This window comes from Electrophorus electricus, chromosome 1 (assembly GCF_041902795.1).
Source record: "Electrophorus electricus isolate QZ-2024a chromosome 1, ASM4190279v1, whole genome shotgun sequence".
Lineage (NCBI taxonomy): Eukaryota > Metazoa > Chordata > Actinopteri > Gymnotiformes > Gymnotidae > Electrophorus > Electrophorus electricus.
In genome coordinates this window covers 41039678-41045911 of record NC_137497.1, presented here as the reverse complement: position 1 = coordinate 41045911, position 6234 = coordinate 41039678, and the positions used below count along the sequence as shown (strand labels likewise).

At 40.7% G+C, this 6234-nt stretch overlaps 1 long non-coding RNA gene across 1 annotated transcript; it reads left to right on the top strand.

Moving 5' to 3' along the window:
- Positions 1–1453: 1453 nt before the first annotated feature.
- On the top strand, positions 1454–4785 carry LOC145646991 (uncharacterized). The gene is made up of 3 exons (XR_014116265.1): positions 1454–2866; positions 3752–3893; positions 4396–4785. It is a non-coding gene; the product is annotated as an uncharacterized LOC145646991 (long non-coding RNA).
- Positions 4786–6234: the final 1449 nt, after the last annotated feature.

Here is a 6234-nt window from a genome sequence, read left to right as displayed (position 1 = left end):
CCATCAAATGAACTGCTAAACTCTAATTGAGATAAACTCTGTATTGTATCCTTGCATAATCTAGTTTGTGGACTATATGAAATAAGGCTTTATGAATATATATAGTTTATATTAAATTCATTTCTGCAGATGCCCCAACAAATGTGAACATACATACCAGTGGAACAACGCCTGTGGTTGAGGGTAGTAACATCTCATTAACATGTAGTAGTGACAGCAACCCTCCAGTGGCCAGCTATGAGTGGCGCATCATCCAAATGAATAGCAACATTAACCACAAGACAAGAAGTTTATTGCTTCAAGATGTCAGACGAGATATAAAAATCTCCTGCATTGCCCATAACTCCATCGGACTGGGTGAATCAGACCAACTGTCTCTGAATGTCCATTGTGAGTAGCTGGTGCATTTACTTTTTCAACATGCTTTGCTGCTATCACAGTTGACACCTGTTGAGCAAACGCTGTCAAACAACAGTTCTTACAGGCCACATTATTACACTGATATATTCTTTAGATTATTTAACACAATAGATTCAATAAAATCTCAATATCAATTCCTTTATTTTGTACATAAGGTATGTTATGGGGAAGAAATCCCTAAATTGATGTGCGTCTGTTCTGAATTGTAGTCTGACACCTCAGCCTCAGGGAATTATTAGTCTATTTTACGTACTTTGGAATGACTCATGGTAAGAGATGATTGGACACATGGACCTGCTCAATCTACTCTCATATACTGTGTTAGAATTACTGCACATGTTTTAATCATGGGAGGGTTGATTTATATCTTCGAGAGATAAGATGTGTATGTCCATAATCCATCAAGCATTCATACAAGAGTCACTCTTGGTCAAGTGAACTGTTTGTTGACCGTGGTCTTTGTTAACCTCTCTCCAGAGACTCTCTGTGACTGTACTGTCACTATTGTGTCATACCAGAAGCTTCAGTACTTCCTGCCCCTTTAACTCTTTGTTAGTGGACTGGGTGTTACAATATATTCATACAGTCTTATAGTAACAGAGTTTGTTACTTAATTGTGCTGCTATAGACATTTACATTTATAGCATTTAGCTGACTGAGTACAACCTGAGCAATTGAGGGTTAAGGGTTTTGCTCAGGGACCCAACAGTGGCAACTTGGCAGTCATGGGGCTTGAAACAGCAACCTTCCAATTATAAGTCAAGTACCTTAATCACTGGCTGTATGCACTCAATGCACATCTAAACAGATCTGAAAATTAATGCCCCAGAAACAGAATCTATATGTGAGGGACATTTCGCTTTGAGATGACAAGGGAAACATGAAAGTCTCTTGCAAGTATTTTGCTGTGGCCCCATGATTCTTTGTCCTTCTAGAGCCAGACTGTGGCTGTAATGACACCAGTGTGTCATGCAAACCTTCACTGCCTCTTGCCCCTTTAAACGTGGGATATTGGGTTAGGTGCCACAGCAGTAAGATTTTGTGATTGTGTTGCTGATGACTTTGTCTCCGTGTCTCAGTCCCTCCCACCATCCTGCCAGACTCAGCCTGCTGGGAGAGGGAAGGATCTCTGCACTGCATGTGCTGGGTGGAGGCGGAGCCAAACGCCAGCATCTCCTGGACTGTTGATGGAAGAAGTGCTCTCCTTCCTCACTTCAACATGACAAATAACTATACGGGAAGGACCACAGTGTCAGTGATGACAGGGCCACCGGGCCACTTTGTAACTTGTGAGGCAGCAAACTACTTTGGCAATGACACTTACCAGATGTCTGGCTTTCCACAGCTGGCACAAGGTACTGGATACTTCTCACTTGTGTGTAGGGGAAACCGCAGAAGGACATTGCTGCTTGTTCTTAAGTCATTTCCTCCATTCTTTCCAGCCACTGTTGGATTGACCTATTTCATTCTGGTGGCCATAGTTTTAATTGTCCTTGGAATTGTTGTGCTAGGTGTCCACAGAAGAATGAAAAAGAGGTAGTTTTGCATGATTTGTTTATTCAGTCACAATGTAAGGGGCGGTGCCATGCTGAGGCCCCCTCTGGCCACGAGTCAGGTACACCACTAATCAGGCTTAATGCCCAACAGCTGGGCTAGGCCTATATAAGCCCAGTGACTCAGTCACCAAAGTTCTGAGCAAAGTGCCTAGCTGGTAACTTTGGGTATTGAGGTCTGTGAGCCCTTGTGCTATACCCCACTTCTGTGCTGTGAGGGTGTACCTGCTTTTACATGTTCCCTCCCCTCTCCAGTTTTCCCCCTCAAATCTGTCTCTCTCCTAAGGCTCCCCTTAGCCATTACCGTTCCTCCCTGTTTTCTGGTATCGAGGCTGCCCTCTTTCCCGTGGCATCCTTGGTTCTCCCTTTTCCCACGCTCGGCATGGTGTTTAGTTTTTCTAGATTTGTCATGTTCCATTCCTTTGAAGAGCGATTATACGTGCAGGTGGTTTTTTGGCCACCGCAGTCTAGCAGGTGCGTGTTCACCTCGCAACACAACGGCTGGGGTTGGACTCCCCCCTTTGGTTGTTTACTTTACTTTTCTTCTTTACCTGTTCTAACTGTTCTGCACACGGGCCCACCATTAGAGCATGATTGCTCTCCCAGTAGGCTGTCGATGTCATCACCTTGCTGGGTTCGAACCGCCTTACATACAATTACGTTTATCTGGTATCTTAGTACTGAGCTAAACTTAAAACCCAGCAGCACCTTCAATAGAGTAGTAGATTTAAAAAGGGAGGAACAGACCTTTTTCATTAAGCTTAAAAGTTCTCTTATGCATTACAGTTTTCTCTCACATATTTACAGGACTCTTCAATCTGCTTTCATTTCAGACATGAACACTCGAGAGGAGCTAAAAATACAAGAGGTTCCGAGAACACAAGCCAGTGTAGGTGAGTCCAAAAGTTCCTCACCAATCATTTTAATGATTGTAGAATGAAAATTAAACATTCTGATGCACATGCGTTTGAACAATGGGGAAGGAAAAAACATGCACTTCAGCCAGGCAAAAGATGTTTTATTATCATGAAATAAACAAAGCGTGAACACAGACTTTATGGCTATATTTTATTCCTTGAATAATTTGGATATCTGTTGAGTTCAGAAACACACTGCTTATTTGAATGCAAATGTCCTGAGGTTTAGGGTCATGTGTATGGGTGGTCTGGGGTGGGTGTTGTCCACCTAGGGGAATCACCCCATACAAGGAAAACTAAGCTTTTTTTTTTTAGTGTTCATAGTTTTCTGTAATTTTGACATCAATTATCATCAATGGTCATCGATGGTCATCAAATGCTCTGCTTTCCTATTAGCCATTTTGAAGGTGTGAGTGTGCTACGTCAGTGTTTCCCCTTTACAATATTGCCAAATCATAACATTTCTTCACACATGGAGTACAGACAGTTGAAGGGGGGCCCTTTACAATAAGGAAAACAGTTCCCTGGGGTCTTAGTGAAATGTCTGATATTTTTTGGACCAAATACTACCAGGATCATCCAGCACAACATGCTTCTCTGTCTGTCCAAACAACCCTGTTCATAACTATTTGTTTGAGTGCCTGTTCCTTTAAATGATAATGAGCCACCACTCAACTAGAGAATGATTAACATTTTCATTTAATCTAGGATTGTTTTTCAAATTAAAAATACAAGTAAGTGCTTCATCCAGATGCATTATGTTTTAACATGTTTCATCTGTGTATATTTAAATGAGCTTTATGTGTTCTGTCATGGATTTGTTTTTAAAGACACTTCTAAGGAACTGCTTTGTTTGTTTAGACAGAACATAGAGTCAAATGGAACCCAGACCAAGGTCCGGAAGAAGACCTATGAATGACACAAGGATGACAACGTCTATGCAAATGATGTATCGGGTGGGCATATTTGGAGTACCGCCATGGTGACTTCATAGGCTCCCGAGGTAGCAACAGCACACTGCCCCCTAAAGACCATGTAATGCCTCTACAGTTAGTAATGTAGTTGTTTCTCAGTCCCAGTGCTGGACCATGGGCCATGCTCTCTTCGCTCCAACTGATTTCTAAACTCTTCTTCTAATTATTAGGCCTTTCATAGTCTGATTCTTCATAAAGTCTATCTAGTGTGTATTAAGAACAGACCTATTTTGCATATTAGTACTGGTAGGATGCCAGTCCAAAATGGAGGAGTGAGATTAGAACCTAGAAATAATAGTCTACAGTGATCACCAATAGTCTTGTGAATCACCTAAAGAGTCTTGTGAATATTTCATAACAGCTGTTCAGTTTATTTATTAATGTGGGCTATTTCTGGGCACCTTAGAGCAATAAAACCCCAAAACAACAACAAATGCGGGGAAAATGTATTCGTAATGATGCAGGTTTTGTGTTGATATACTGATGGTGTAAGTCATGGTGGTTTTTTTTGTTTTTTGTTTTTTTTGGTAGGATGAGATGGCAAGTATCTACCTGAATGAACGATACTCTTGATGGCCTCGCAAGTCCATTGCTAAGCTTCAGTATGCTTCACACCAAAATATTCTGCATTCACTGATGTCCGGGATTTTAATATTCCATGTCAGAGCTGAGTATTTGCACATTCTGCAATCTGCAAACATAAAGTTAACATTCTCTCAAATAAAAAAAAAATTCTTGATTTTGTGCATATTTATATTTCTACATAAATCAACATCTAAAATAAATAAAATATATTTTCAGCGCAGTGCAAAAAGAAGAAAAAAACAACTGAAGTTGTGCATCTGTGTCTTTCTGTGATCCACCTTGCAATCTGTCACAAGGTCTGTCAAAATAAGATGTAGGAATAAATGCCTTAGCATTGTAACAATAAGCCTCTTGGTACCGTCATTCCTTTAAATGAAGGGAAGTCACCTTAAACTTGTCAACAATCCAATCTGCAAATTCTGCTTGTCCTAAATAAGTCACAATGAGGCCCATTTTTATACAGTGTGAGCCCTAATAATCCCCTCTTGTGCCAGTCACTGTTCATACTTATACTCTACTAGGTTAGGTCTGAGATGCTCTGTTCTTCCACACTGTCATGATCAGTGATCATGATTTATTGCACCTTCTAGGCCTAGTGACTAGGCGATCCTACTGCATATCACCTCTTCAGTATACTGAGTTCCATCTGACTGGTGCCATAGTAGAGCAGTGCTTTCTTAAAGTGTCTGCTGAAATGCCTTCGGCCACCAGAGGGCCATACAGCGTCCTACTGCTACAGTGCAATAGGTGGCAGGAAAACTGACAATTCCCATTCCACAACAGTATAATATCTTAACTCTGATCCATCTTTGTGCATTTGGATTTCTATCTATGGAACCTGTATTTCCTATTAACTTCAGAAATGATTCTTTTTTTATTTTGGAGTCTGAGTTTTGAGCTTTAACTCTGGCTGATCTCATATACATTTCAGTTTACCTTTACTGTAGCAAAGTAGGGACTGATGCCAAATGTTCTCACTGAAATCTGTCTTTACTCAGTCATAAGATTTCCTCCATTGGCTTTGTTCAAACCAACTTGACTGATGCTAAACAACAGAACAACAAAAAACATCAAATGTGTCTTTGACAATGGTATAACAAGGTTTCCAAACTGTCAATTGCACTTGGTTTTAAACAATTTTATTGACTACATGTTACATTCACCTTGATAAGAACAAACATATTCACTCACCTAAGTAAGCTTAAAGCCAATATCTGGTCTTCAATCTTCCAAAGTTCACACGTTACTCTACTGCTGCGCTCCCTTCATTGGCTCCCTGTAGCTGCACGTATCAGATTCAAAACCTTGATGTTTGCCTACAAAGCCAAAAATGGGCCAGCCCCCTCATACACAAGGTCAATGGTCAAAGCCCGATCCGTACCTCGAGTACTTCGAACCTCAAGTACGGCTAGGCTTGAAATACCTTGCTTCAGGTCTCATGGACGACAAGCATTGAGACTATTTTCTGTCCTGGCTCCAAGATGGTGGAATGAACTCCCGCTTGCTGTCTGGACAGCAGAATCCCTTGCAGTCTTCAAACGCAGACTGAAGACCCATCTATTTGCAGAATATTTAAAGGACAACTGAAACTGCTCCCTTATTGACTGACTAATTTAGTAATTATTGTAGGGCACTGTTTATGTTTTTTAACAAACTCTAGCACTTATTGTTTATAGCACTTATCATTGTTTAAGATAGACCTAATCTATTTTGCACTTCTAGGTATCAGCATTCATCCCTGTATTCTACAGTATTCTAGTTCATTGGTATGTTTAATTCTAATAA